We start from the raw sequence: 14,418 nt of genomic DNA, 5'->3' as shown, positions 1-14,418 counted from the left end.
TATGAAACATTCATCAGCTTAGAGGACTTTATTGGATAATGTTTATGGAGGGGTCAGCTGCTTACAGTAAAGAATCTGCAATATTTGCCAGCTTTTATTTTTCTATTGCTATGTTCTATTTCTTTAGGTTATCTCTGTCTCAGATTATCTCAAGAATTCCAAACACTCTCCTCTGTAATGGGTAGAGTCGCTTAGCTCTCTGTAGGAAAACTTGGCGAAACACAGAGATACAGGTTAAAAGTTGTGGGTTGGTTTATTTCATTAAATTATTTTTCAACACAGTTCCTATGAGAAGCTCTGGCGGTGCTTCTTTGTAAGTGACATTCCTCTGTTTTGACTTACAAACCCATATTTTCTTATGATTATACCAATGCAAGTTGCTAAAGCCTTACAGGCCAAATTGATTGCTTAGGACTTTATGTTGTAACTGAATAGTCAGCATGAACTGTTTCAAGTAATAAAACTTTGACGTTGATTTAATTTGGCAGCTGGACATTTTCAATAAATGATAATTTTCACGTGTGGGTGGCCCCCTTCAAAAAGGTGGGTGCTACCATTTGCTGACATTTGCTGTGTCTTTCTTGTCCACACTTGAAAAGTGTGTCTGCCCCTCAACTTTAAGATTAAAATTCTGGATTTTATGCTAATTGCACTTGGTTGTTGCATGCCCACTTCTGAATCAAGTCACTATGATCAAGTGGATAAGGTTATGCCGAGTGATTTAGACTAATAAACGTCCACCGTTGGATCTGAGTAAGAACTCGATTCATCCAAACCCATATGGTTCAATACTGGGGAAGTTTACCCCCCTCCCCGTGAAAATCTTGGGGCTCATACGACATTGAGTAAAAAAAAAAACAGCAATTATCATCTATCCCATATGAAAATTCTCTCCCCTCAAATCATATGAATCCTAAAATGAGAAAGCCTATTATTTGAATCTGACTTTTAAAAAGATTACATTGATTACCCTCTTTCAGAGTCAGGGACAGCCAGTGTTGAATATCGTTAGTTATAAACCAAATCCATTTTTCACCTTTTATAGACTGTGGTGAACATCATGGCTGCTCTCTAACTTCAGGGTGCAATATTGACAGCTCTCTAACTTCAGGGTGCAAAGACCTTGAGACTAGTTCTGGCCAACAGTTCCTTCTTTCTTTGCCAGTGAAATTTCAGTGGAAGTGAGATTCAGCACTAGGGGGCCATATAAATGAAAGACTCTTAAGATGTTTGTCCTTATTGCAGCATCTGGGATAGATCCAGGGAACAACTGTACAAGCTTTGGGGATCTCAAAGTAAGGACAGAGAGAAAATATTGAGCAGAGCTCCCAGTTGACCCATGATGGACGTGGAGAATGGGTAAGAAATAAAAGTGTTCTTTTAAGCCACTGAGAGCTTAACCTGGCCTATTCTAATCTATACATAATGATCAAGTTATAGCCTGGCATACTGTCACCTAGAGATGGCAGGAGCTACGTTTTCCAGTTCGCCCTTCTTGTCATAGGAGTATCTATGTTTTTCCCAACAGAATGAAAAGAATGAATGTATTCAACTTCTACACTGCTTGTTTGAAAGCTGTCTGTTTCTCTGGGTTACTGTTTTACTTCAATCCTGGTTTGGAATGGTGATGTCCATGGTAAGTGTGAAAGCCTCATGTTAAGGAAGGCAGAGCCTAGCCCATATCTTTGGTCCATGGGTGACTTAGTTGATCGACAGCAAAATGCAGCCTATTAGATCAGTGCTTTATGTGAGAGAGAAATAAAACTTCTATATTTTTCAAGTCTCTGCATTTTTGGGTGTTTACTGAAGTAGATGATAAAATATACACACACACACACACACACACACACACATACACACACACATATATTATATATAGTATAATGTATAAAATATATACAATATGTATAATGTATAAATATACAAATTATATAACAAATATATCAATCTGAACATCTAATCAGTCAGCAAAAATTTATATATATAAATTTATACCATATTCCTCTTCAGGGATTGAAAAATAAGCAAAAAATGTGGCCTTTATTTTTACTATCTAATTCATTTTTTCGTGTATATGTTCAATAAAAATTACTAAATTATTACAATGTGGATAGGACATTATATGATGTGAAGAGTGATACTAAGAATACAACGCAGGGAGGGCGCCTGGATGGCTCAGTCGGTTGGGCGTCCGACTTGGGCTCAGGTCATGATCTCGCGGTCCGTGAGTTCGAGCCCCGCGTCGGGCTCTGTGCTGACAGCTCAGAGCCTAGAACCTGGAGCCTGTTCCAGATTCTGTGTCTCCCTCTCTCTGACCCTCCCCCGTTCATGCTCTGTCTCTCTCTGTCTCAAAAATAAATAAACGTTAAAGAAAAAAAAGAATACAATGCATGGTACTGCCTAGTACATGCTTATAATTTAATGGGAAAGTTAGGAGACATTAAAATAAAGCCTTTAGAGAAAACGGGGAAGTAGAATAAGGCCAACACACCCTGGAATGGTGAAAGGACCCTACACTTTGAAGGTAAACAAAAGCAAGATCTGCATTTAGACTATACTACCTGCTAATTGCATGATGCGGGGTAAGTGACTATAAAATGCACAATATTGTTGTTTTGTATGGTCAGTGTGGTTATGAGCAGTCTTATAAGTTACTGCCTAGAAAATTAATGGAAAATAGGAGGCACTCAATTGATGTAGCTTTTATTAATGTTATTTCCAAGTAGTTGGGATAAGCAATGAAATGTCAAAGAAAGGATACATTTGCAAGGGGCAGCAGAAGTACAGTCTGTGTAGCCAAACCTTGGAGGAAAACTGAAGTTTTTAAGTTCCAAATGACTTGCCCCAGGAAAGGAGATCGACAACTGTAGGCAGTCAGTGCGTGGGAGCACGAGGTGAAGTGTGCGTGGTGGGGATGGGGCATGGGAACAGCAGGAAAGGTATGTTAGAACAGAGTTGAGGCAGAGGATGGGAATGCATTTTAACTCTTGTCGTGCATGTAGCAGTCAGGGATGGATCCTATGCTGAGGGGTCTTGAAAGATATCATTTGGGAGCCCCCCTTTTTTAGAAAAAAAAAACCCTCATGATAACAAATACAAATTTACGCCCTGTCAGGTAAGTGGTAAGCAGCAGGTCTATAATGCCTTCTACCCCTTTTCCAGGGCATAGAGCTGCTTTCAGGAAAGAAACATGGTGACTTCATCAGATTTCACTGGCAACTTTCTGATGGCAGGCCTCTTAGCAAGCAAACCAGTGGTATTTGCTAACAGGAGAGTTACTATGTTTGGAACTCTTTTCTAAAGGAAAGATGTGTTTTAGGATTGCTTGTGCTCAACAAACACGGAAGTTCGAGATTCATGAGATGGCTCTGGGGAAAACGTCACAGTAACTATGTAGGTATCTGAATATAAAATGGAGACATTTTCATGCCAAGAATGCCTCCTTCTATGTAAGGGGTGTGACTATCTACATCACTTGGAGGTCTCATATATAAATATAGGCCCAGGACACATATGGAGAACCTTATCAGAGTCTCTGGACCTCGTTGCTTTGCCTGAGCCTCATGATTACTCGAATTTTCTATTAGTAAAGCTTGATACTGGGTAATATCTCTGGTGTGTGTGTGTGTGTGTGTGTGTGTGTGTGTGTGTGTCTACTTTGCCAATGTGATCCCTCATGTGATTTTGGATTTGTGCTTTAAGCAATGTTATGTTTCAGATCCACCAATCACAATAGCCGTTTAGTATCATTTTGGCAAGAAAAATGAGGAAAATATGATGAGCACTTAATGGCAAGTTAGCCACTACTGACCTTTGCATGAAATGCTGAAAACCCAGAGTATATTACTGGGATAAGTCTTATCAGTGGAATTTGTAGGAAATCCTTCTAGATCTGGCATAGACGACTAAATGGCTAGACAAGGAGTAGCAGGAAAAAAGGCAAATTAATTAAGCATTCTACTCCTGGCCATTGTTAGCAGCCTTGATAAAAGCTAGACTTGTAAAAGGAGAGCAAATGGCAGTGGGAAAAAATGAAATCAGTAAGATTAGATTTTTCAGTTCGAGAAAGTTTCTCACGTGTCTTCTATCATCAGGAGAGATGTTACTTTCACTTGCGAAGTAACTCAACCATGACTGTTGATGAACCAAAAAATGATATAAGCTTCTAAAGTCCAGGTTCAAGTAACTGTAGGATCCTGAGGGGATTCCTGCTGCTCAAGAATTAGGACAATTAAAAACAAAATATTAGAAAAGCCTGGAAAATGATTATTGGCATGAGGAGGCATGCTGCCGACCCTCCATACTGCTAAGTGACCATTAGGGTTATGGCTGATTCTCAAGTGACAGGACTTTTATGAGCAAAGTCATCTGGATGGTCTGTGACTAACCAGCTGTTTCGTGGATGAAGGTGAGAGAGCTTCCTCAACTTCACTCTTACCTCTTAAAGGGCTGTGGTAAATTTCCTCTAGCTGTCCTGCGTGGACGAATTTAATCCCTCAGTTAAAGTCTAAACCATAAAATCTGGAAAAGATTGACTGAAAGGCCAAGATATGCTTGCTTAATCTCTGGCAAGGGATTTTAGACTGTATGCAATGATTAGGTCAAGTGGCCTGGGGCCGGTAAGCAAAGCTTTCTTAGGAATGTTAGATATGGGTGCCCAGCGTAAAATAATTCCTATGTTGGAGGGAGTGGGGAGTGTAGGAACTGTGCTCTGAAAGGCATTAGAGGTGTTAGGATGAGAGGTGTTGCTGGAGAGAACCAAGGTGGGGTGGAATTATAATTTGGAAAATATGACTGGAGAAGGGTCATTTCTTTCCCTTTACCTGAATGCATGCAGAGCATGGGTATTATGTGCAAATCAGGCATGTTTACTCTTTACAAAAAAAAAAATCTGTTAAATCCATCTTTCATGTGATTTCAATTGGCCATGGTAAATGGGAATTTTTAGAACCAAGCCTTCCTCAGCAATAAACATTAAACTATAGAGAATTCCAAGAGAGAAATGAAATTGCTGCTCTCATCAAGAAATGGTTGGGGTGGGAGTTTTAATTCCTCTAGCTCCCTTTTTTAATAGTCCTGTCTGGCCAGTACTTAGGGAAGATAGTGTTTAGAGGTTAATACTAGACTACTGAGCATTAGCCAATGTGGTTCCTTTGATTGCTTTAGCTGTACTTGATACAGTGGGGACTACCCAAGAGGGGCAGCAGACCAGCGGGGACTGGTATGATGTTACCTACTTGGCTGATGAATTCTTTTCAGACCAGCTTTGGAGTTCAGCCAGGTACAATTTGTGGTCTTGTGGAATGGAAATCAGCATGCATTTGCTGTTTTGATACAGGGAAATTTGAATTCTCAGGCATATGGCCACACTTTAATGAGGTAGAACTTGAACTTGCTAACCATTAGAGCAAGTTAGTACGTTGCTTTGATGACATGATTATCACTGATGTCTCAGATAAAGAGGCTCTGCAGAACAAACAGAGGTTGGCTGACATAGCTAGCTAAAAGTCAAGGTTTGGTTTAGTCTGTGAAATTCCTGGGAATCACATAGGCTGGAACAGCCAAGGACATTCCTGTAACTGACAAATACGTTCTCAGACCCTGCCAATAAGAAGACACTCGAAGTCCAGTAGGACTATTCAGGTTTTAATGAAATAATATTCCTTTCTAGGAATCCTAATGGCCCCTATTCACAAAGTGAATAGGTTATGAAAGGAAGGAAGGAAGGAAGGAAGGAAGGAAGGAAGGAAGGAAGGAAGGAAAGAAAGGAAGGAAGGAAAGGAAGGAAGAGGGTCCTGAACAGAAATACAGATTAAATAATTAGAGAAAATGGTGCAGGCAGTCCCATTTCGTTGATATGAACCATAACTACGTATGAACCATACAGAGGCCAGGGCCTTTGTCAGAAATCAGACATGGCAAAGACATCCTGGGTTTTGCATTTGTAATCTGTGTGAAGCAGCTGCTCATTGTAGACCCTTATAAAACAGTTGTCAGCTTGTTACTAGGTGGCAGTGAATACTACCCACGTCAGAGAAGTCTCAGGTGAGAAATACCGATCATGTCTTGGGTGATGTCAAAGCAATTTGAGTAGGAATGGAGAAGCCAGAAAAATCAATGATAAAGTGGTAGTGATGTAGTAAAAGCATTCTGAGGGTGACAAGTCACGGGAAAGGGGGCAGATATTAATCACGTGCACTAAGAAGTTGACTTTATAGAGCCCTGATAGCAAGTAAACTTGGAGTCTATGAATTTACTGGAAAATGTCTCCTGAACTGTGTAACTATTTATATATAAAAAGGAGATATGTTAGGATCAAAATGGGTCACTCTGTAAGTGAGGGGACTGCACACTATGCCTATTGATATCCTTATTAACTTGGACCCAAATGGGAGAAGAAAGTCCCTGGGGAGCTGCATCATAGGTCTTGGCTGTTTCTCTGCTTTGTCCCTGCCTCACAAATGCTCAATCTCTGAAACTATTTGTGAGGTATGATATCTGAATTCTAGGAGTCTGATTTGGCAATACAAAAATATTTACCTGGATTAAGAAAAGTAAGTACAAGAAACCACAAATCTGAAAAGCTAATGAAAATCCAGAAAAATGATATGATAGTTTTGTTACTTAGTGCCAGGTGTGCTTCTATGACCTCTTTTTCTCCTGCATGATTTGGTGTAATCCTCCAGAATCACCTCTTCACATGATACTGATTTTGAAGTATCACTCTGTGTAAGAAGAGTAGAAAGATACAGTTCTGCCTTTCTTCTAGCCTGGCTATTTTCTTTTTCATAATTGATGAGTTAGATTAGGGGCTCACGAGAAATAAATCCTCTGCTTACAGTTGTAAATTACGGAGGATTGCAAAATCCTACACAAAATGTTCCTTGGTACATTTCAACCTTGTTTCTCCCCCACTACACTCATATTTTGACTGCAGGCACTGTAGGACATCTACATATCACCTGACCTTGAATTTCTTTTCATGACACTGGGTGTGTTGGTACAGAGGGTGGCAGAAGCAATACTGGAGACCATTCCTTTCCTCGTGGGCTGGCGATAACTTAAATATGCATGATAGTGACCGTGAACTGCACAGAGGCACCCCACTAAATACAAAGTAAATATCCTGCTATAGGCTCACCTTCCCTTTAGCTGGATCCCCCAAATCCCTAGTCACTGCAACACTGCTTGCCATGAGGGCAAATGTGACAAATGGGAGGGAGGGGAGGAAAGGGCAGAGCAACTATGTAAAAAGTTGCTTCATTTTTGTCAATTTCATATATGATACTATGAACACAGAGCTAGGGGGCTCTTCCCCCTGTGCAAGTGGGGAGCCCTTGATATTAAACTTCGTTACTTTCATGGTAAATCTGTCTCTGAGTGAGGCCAGATCAGGAAACGATTTGAAAACTTGGTAGGGAGAGCTGGGTTTGATTCAGTCTGTATCTAATATATACAAGGGACGATATTATGACCAAATAGTTTAGAAGTTCAGGTTGAGTCAAAGATACGTAAGATGGTTTCCATATGTTAAGATGATCAATTCAGTACTCATCAAATTATTATAATATCAAAGCTCCTCAGAGAAAAATGTTTCATCTTAAAAAAATTTTTTTTTTCAAACGTTTATTTATTTTTGGGACAGAGAGAGACAGAGCATGAACGGGGGAGGGGCAGAGAGAGAGGGAGACACAGAATCGGAAACAGGCTCCAGGCTCTGAGCCATCAGCCCAGAGCCGGACGCGGGGCCCGAACTCACGGACCGCGAGATCGTGACCTGGCTGAAGTCGGACGCTTAACCGACTGCGCCACCCAGGCGCCCCTTAAAAAAATTTTTTTAAATGTCTATTTATTTTTGAGAGATAGAGAAAGCACAAGTAGGGGAGGGGCAGAGAGAGAGGAAGACACAGAATCTGAAGAAGGCTCCAGGGTCTGAGCTGTCGGCACAGAGTCCAACGTGGAGCTCGAACTCACAAACCACGAGATCATGACCTGAGCCCAAGTTGACACTTAACCTACTGAGTCACCCAGGCGCCCTGAAAAATATTTCATCTTTGCTAACTAAAAATGGGATACTGGGTGAATACAGGTTGGTTTCATTAGGGTTAAATACATTGGCGATGCATTAAATCATCCCCTAGCTACATCAAACGGTTATCACTCTCCTAAAATACCAACAAAGAGATTCTAGCTCAAACTTACATCCAGGTCACCACCCATTTCAGACTTAAACAATCCGGTACCCTTATTCTGATGTATTTTCTAATGCTGTCTAAGCAAATTATCAACCACAAACCTGTTTCTTCCTTTGTTCAAATTAAATGTGTGTTTGAAAACAGGGTTAAAATGCTTACCCTTTGTTGCCATTATCAGGAACAGCTCCTTTGGTTGCCAAAACTGAAAGAGTAATCCTGCAGTGGAAGAAGCAGCCTTAGTGATTAATTCATCTGACTGATGATTTATGGTACAGAAATTTATGCTGTCAAAGCAATGGAAACATTGAGAAGTCAGTGGAATGTGGACCCTTCTGGCAGCAGCAAACCACCCCCTTGGAATGGAGAGGAGGCCAGAAATAGCCTAGTTGGATTTATTCCCCCCTCCAAGCTTGGTGACACTATGTTAGACATGGCCCAGTGCACAATGGGGTTGAGCTGGTGAGTATTCCCTATTGTGACTTGAGATCTGTTTATTGAATGGCTTATCATGCCTTCTGTTTAGGTTATCACTGGCACTTCAAATTAACGTGTCTACCACCAAATTTCTCCCCAATTTATATTTCCCACATCAGTAAATGCTCCTGCCTCCAGTTGAGTATCCAGTTGGGTAACAGTGAACACTGTTCTCTCTGACTCTATTTTATTGTAGCGTTTTATTATTTTTCATGTGTTTCCCACTGTAGCTTCCTCACCAGCCTCTCTGCCTTCAGCTTTTCTTTCTCAAATCCATATTTCAAACCACAACCAGAATATTCTTAAAAGGCAAAATGAAAACAAATCTAACCATGTCAGTCATCAACTTAAAATTGTTTAACGGTTCCTTCTTGCCATCAGTATAACATCCAACTTTCATAATGGCATAAAAAGGTTTCTGTGTCTGGTCCTTGCCAACTTTTCTAGCGTTGTTGACTGCTGCAGTAAGGTTCTCCCCCTTGCCCATTCTAGCTATATACCAAAGTACAGTAAAACCTTGGTTTGGGAGCATAATTCATTCCGAAAACATGCTTGTAATCCAAAGCATTTGTATAGCAAAACGAATTTCCCCATAAGAAATAATAGAAACTCAGATTTGCTCCACAACCCACAAATATTCATATAAAAATGATTACAATACTGTACTATAATACAAAATAATAAAGAAAATACAAAATATAAAGAAAAATAAACAAATTAACCTGCACTTACCTTTGAAAACATTCATGGCCGGTGTGAGGGAGATAAGAGAAAGGAGGGTTATTGTGACAGACAACTTGCACTATTGATAACGGGATCACTGCTATCTATTGGCTCAGTGGAATCTTTTTCTTTTCACACAGCTTTAACAAGGAACCTATCCAATGACCTAGAATGAAGCAAAGTATTCCTAAGCTTACTCTTGTATGGAAAGGCACAGGATTGTCCATAGGTGCTTTAAAGTGACAAAAAATACACTAATGCCACTCGTGGGCACCTTCCAACGTTTTGAAAAATAAGATTTCTGTCAAACACCACAGCCTGAGACCAAGCATCTGAGCATGGGAGATGATCACCTACAATCCCACAGTGAGAGAGAGAGAGAGAGAGAGAGAGAGAGAGAGAGAGAGGGAGAGAACTAAGGACCATTGACTCAGTTGTGATCATGTGATGTTTGGCATCACATACTCCTCATATTGAAAGACATCACTTGTTTCTTGAGTTAAAATTTATTGGAAATATTTGCTTGTCTTGTGGAACACTCACAGAACAAATTACTTATGATCCAAGGTTTTACTGTACTTGTACAGTATTCATGGTTTTGTTTTCTACAGTTTCAGTTATCCATGGTCAACCTTGGTCTGGGAGCAGATGGTCTGCCCTCTGACATATCATCAGAAGGTCAACAGTAGCCTATGCTTTGTAATTCATCTCACTTGACCTCATCACATAGGCATTTTATCATCTCATGTAAACACAAAGAGGAAAAGGGTGAGTACAGGGCAATAAGATATTTTGAGAGAGATCACATTCACATGATATTTATTAGAGTATATTGTTATAATTGTTCTATTATTCGTTATTGTTAATCTCTTACTGTGCCTAATTTATATATTAAACTTTATTATTTAAACTTTATGCAGAGGAAAACACAAAGCATATCCAGGGTTCTGTTCTATCCGTGGTTTCAGGCATCTTCTGGGGGTCTGAGAACATCTCCCCTGTGGATAGGGTGGCACTACTATAATGTGCTTTTTATCCTCTGTGCCTTTGCATAAACTATTTCTGTCTACTTACAGTGTTGTTCCTCCAATTCTCTACTACAAGGCTAACATTTCTTCACCCTATAATCTGTCTCTTCTCTATCTTGAAGGTACTCTGTGCTCTAAGTATTTTTTTAAATTTCCCTGATGCAAGTTATCAAACTATATCAAAACTATGTGTTTCATTATTTATAAGGACAGGAACTATCTTACTCACTTTGTATTCCTAATACCCAGACCACCCTTGGAACATGTTAATGAATCAAAAAATGGATGCGTTTTGGATGAATGAATAAATGTAGGCTATAACTAACAGAGACCACTCACTCACCAAGACAGATGTTATTTTTTTTAATCCATCAGATATTTATAAAGCAGGTCAAGCTTGCTGAAAAACACCCTATAGACACAGCATAAAATATGATTCTAACAAAACAGAAGATAAATCATACCAAATATTAAATACCCTTGTGTTTGATTTTTTTTTTACTGACCATAGAGGATCACTACGTTAGATTCACCTGGGAATGTTTGGTCGTTCAAACCAAGTATGATACGAGTGTGTTGCCTGAGAGGAACACAAAGCAAATGGAATCCATGAGTGAGATATACAGAAGGTTTTCAGGGAAGATCCAGGAGAAATGAAACATGAGACATGGATTTGACAGACATTTGGGACTGGTGACCATTTGGTCATGGAAAAGTAAATATGGTCCATTAACGTGGTCATACCCCTATGGGAGAAGACAATACCAGTGCTCAGTCTTATTCTGATACAATAATTGAGATGGTATGATTTACAGTGGTTGATTTAGAGGGGCTGCAACCCCCATTAAAAATTGAAAAAAGTTTTTTAAACCCTCCATTTGATAGTAATCGTACCTTAAGGCTATGTTTTTGGGGATAATGACTTATTAAAACCTACTCAGTATTTAAAATATTTTTAAATGTTATTGTATTAATTTTGTATTATCATAGATAATGAAAAAAACACAGTAGTATGTAGAGGTGTGCAAGATACAATGGATCAGTTTATAGACAAAGCTTGGTGCTCACATGGGTTCATAGGGGTCTCTGTATTACCGAAGAAAAGTTATTTCCTTCTCACATATAACCATTTTGGAAACCCTTGAGAAAAGCATTATTAGTCCATTTCTGTAGCATGTAATGGTTTCTTCGGCACTATCATAATTTTCCATGTAAACGCATATTTTGATATGTTTTGAAATGAATTAAAAAATAGGTAATATATTTAGCTATGAATCTTACCTCTCCAAACCTTTGGGATTTATTGTGTAAAAAATTATAAACACCAAGTTTAAAGGAAGAATTTTAAATATACTTTATTTTACATAAATGATAAATATTTATATATGTGTGGATCACTGGCCTATTAGATGTTTAAAATAACTGTTTCATTTTATCTTTTTGGATAAATATATCTGGAGTTCCTATGTATGTGCCCCAATTTTACTACAAGCTTATTGAATAATATGAGACCAGAAGTACAACTGGATTTTCCTAATTACTTAAGCAATGTTTCTGCCTCTACATTAGGTTGTATCCAAGAACTAATTGAGGGTGAAACTTTCTTCCTTAATCACATATCAATAGGCTGAGTATCTAAATGTACTAGTAGAATGATTATCCTAATTTAACCACACATATCCCCATAGAGTTAAAACTATTAGCTAGTCATCTTGATTTTTCTGTATTTTAAATCATGCAAGTTTAGACCAATGTGAAAAGGAATTAAAACCTAGTCTTAAATGGATTATGTTTATAAAAGCTTTGCCTCAGGTATTTTCATAAACCCGAGTCAGCAAGAATTTTAATTGGAAGGATATAACCTAGGGGAATATCTAAAAGCAATGCCCTTAGAATGGCAGTAATCTACAGTGTCTCTTTGTTGCTGCACTGGTGAAATCCAAATACCCATATCTAGTAAAAACCTCCCTCAATAAGCTATCCCATTTTTTGTCCCATCTCTCATTTTCAATGTATCTTCATCCAAAATGATATTTGCTTACTTGAACATTAATTTTTACATTTTTTCAATTTTAATTTCTTTTCTAATTTAAAGGTTTTATATGCACAACATAAAACAAATAACACCATTAAAGTTTATGAAATCCTCACTCTCCTTTTGTGCATCGAATCCCTACTGAAGAATGTAGCTCCTGAAAGTGCCCCTCCCTTCACTTTCATTTCTGCCACATTAATTTTTTCCCTTTCTTTTGGATTGATATCACCCTGATATAAACAAATTATAATGGCCCTATATTTATAACAGAATTGCCTTTACTCTATTTGATTGTCTGGTTCTTTCTTCTGCCCTCATTTTATCTAGTGCCTTATGCTGTGTTTTTTAATACTCAATACTATATTTCCCAGATCTATTCATTTTGAAAGATTTAGAGCACTCATTTTAACTACTGTGTGGTGTTCCTTTATATGAAAATACCATAACTTATTTACTCATTTCACTATTGAAAACCAGATAAATTCCCAGTTATTTATTTGTAGTTAGAATGCTTCAATGAAAATGCTTGATTTTTATTCCTTGGGTAAAATATGAGTGAGATATTCACAAGACTATATTAGTATAAATAGAATTGCTGGGTCATAAGATGTAACAAAGTTAGATATATTAGGTATTGGGAAGTTTCTGTGTTGGTTGTACCATTTTACAACCTTGCTAGAAGTGTGTAAGGTTTCCAATTTCCTCACATCCTTGCCAGTGTGCTTGCAAATTTGATGGGCATGAAATGGTATGTTATTTTTGTCAGTTTCATTGAAACATAATTTATATACAAAAAATTACACTTTCCTGGGATTGGGTCTTGGATCCCTAGATGATGGGAGGGAAAAGGGAGGCCATGGGATGGGACCACTCCCTCCCTGCTTGAGGCATCAAGTGCTCTATGCTGGGAGCACTGGGCAGAGAAGGGAGGGCAGCTGTCTGACTCAGCTGCGGGAGTTCGGTTTCTCTAGTCCCTGGCAAGTCCAGACCCCACATATACGCTCCCCAAGAATTCAGAGAACACCACAAGGGCCAGAGAGGTCTTCACTGGGCTCCAGGCTAGCATACATATTCAGCTTACCTCCCAAAGAAGGGACAGATTCAGGTCTTTGGGTGACCCTGAGCTCTTGGGATCCAGGACTGGCACCCACTCCAGAATATCTTATAGACTCTGGGAAGTCCCAGTGAACCAGACTATTTTTAAGGCAGTTTGACGAGTTTTGTCAAAGGTATACTGCTGTGAAACAACCATCACAGTGAGGATAAAGAGCATTTAAATCACCCCAACAAGGTGCCTGGTAACTCTTCCTCACTCGGCATCTCCCACTCACCAATGGCTTAACAAAAACTGATCTGCTTTCCATCATTGCGGACGAATTATTTTCTCCCTTAGAGTTTCAACAAGGGAAATCATACAGTAAGTACTCAATTCTATCTGTCTTCTCTCACTCACCATGTTTCTGACATTTATCCAGGAAGGAGTTCATTCCCTTTTACTTCTAGGTAAATTCCATCTTAGGTATACATTCAAATGCATTTGTTTATCCACTTGTTGATTGACCTTTTGGTAAATTTCACTTTTTGGTTATGTTAATGAAGCTAATATAGATATTGTATATATGAATCCTTTCACCATATGTTTTTACCTTTACTAGGTAAATACTTAAGAGATGTGCCATGTGGCAAGCATATGTCTAACCTTTAAAGAAAATGCCAAAGAATATTCGAAAATCACTGTACTATTTTACATTCCCACCAATAACATATGAGCGTTCTCAATGTTTCTTATCCTCACCAACACCAACACCAATACTACTGATATTGAATGACCTTTTATGAGTTTATTTCAAATATCTTTTTTGCCAAAACATCTTTTTAAATATTTGGTCATTAATTTGTGGACTTTTATATATAAGTATATTTCAAATTAATTTTTGTTCATATTGTGAGTTAAGGGTGAAAG

The sequence above is a fragment of the Acinonyx jubatus genome, chromosome B1 (genome assembly GCF_027475565.1).
Source record: "Acinonyx jubatus isolate Ajub_Pintada_27869175 chromosome B1, VMU_Ajub_asm_v1.0, whole genome shotgun sequence".
Taxonomy (NCBI): domain Eukaryota; kingdom Metazoa; phylum Chordata; class Mammalia; order Carnivora; family Felidae; genus Acinonyx; species Acinonyx jubatus.
The sequence above is the reverse complement of the archived record's forward strand: the minus strand, read 5'-3'. Positions refer to the sequence as shown.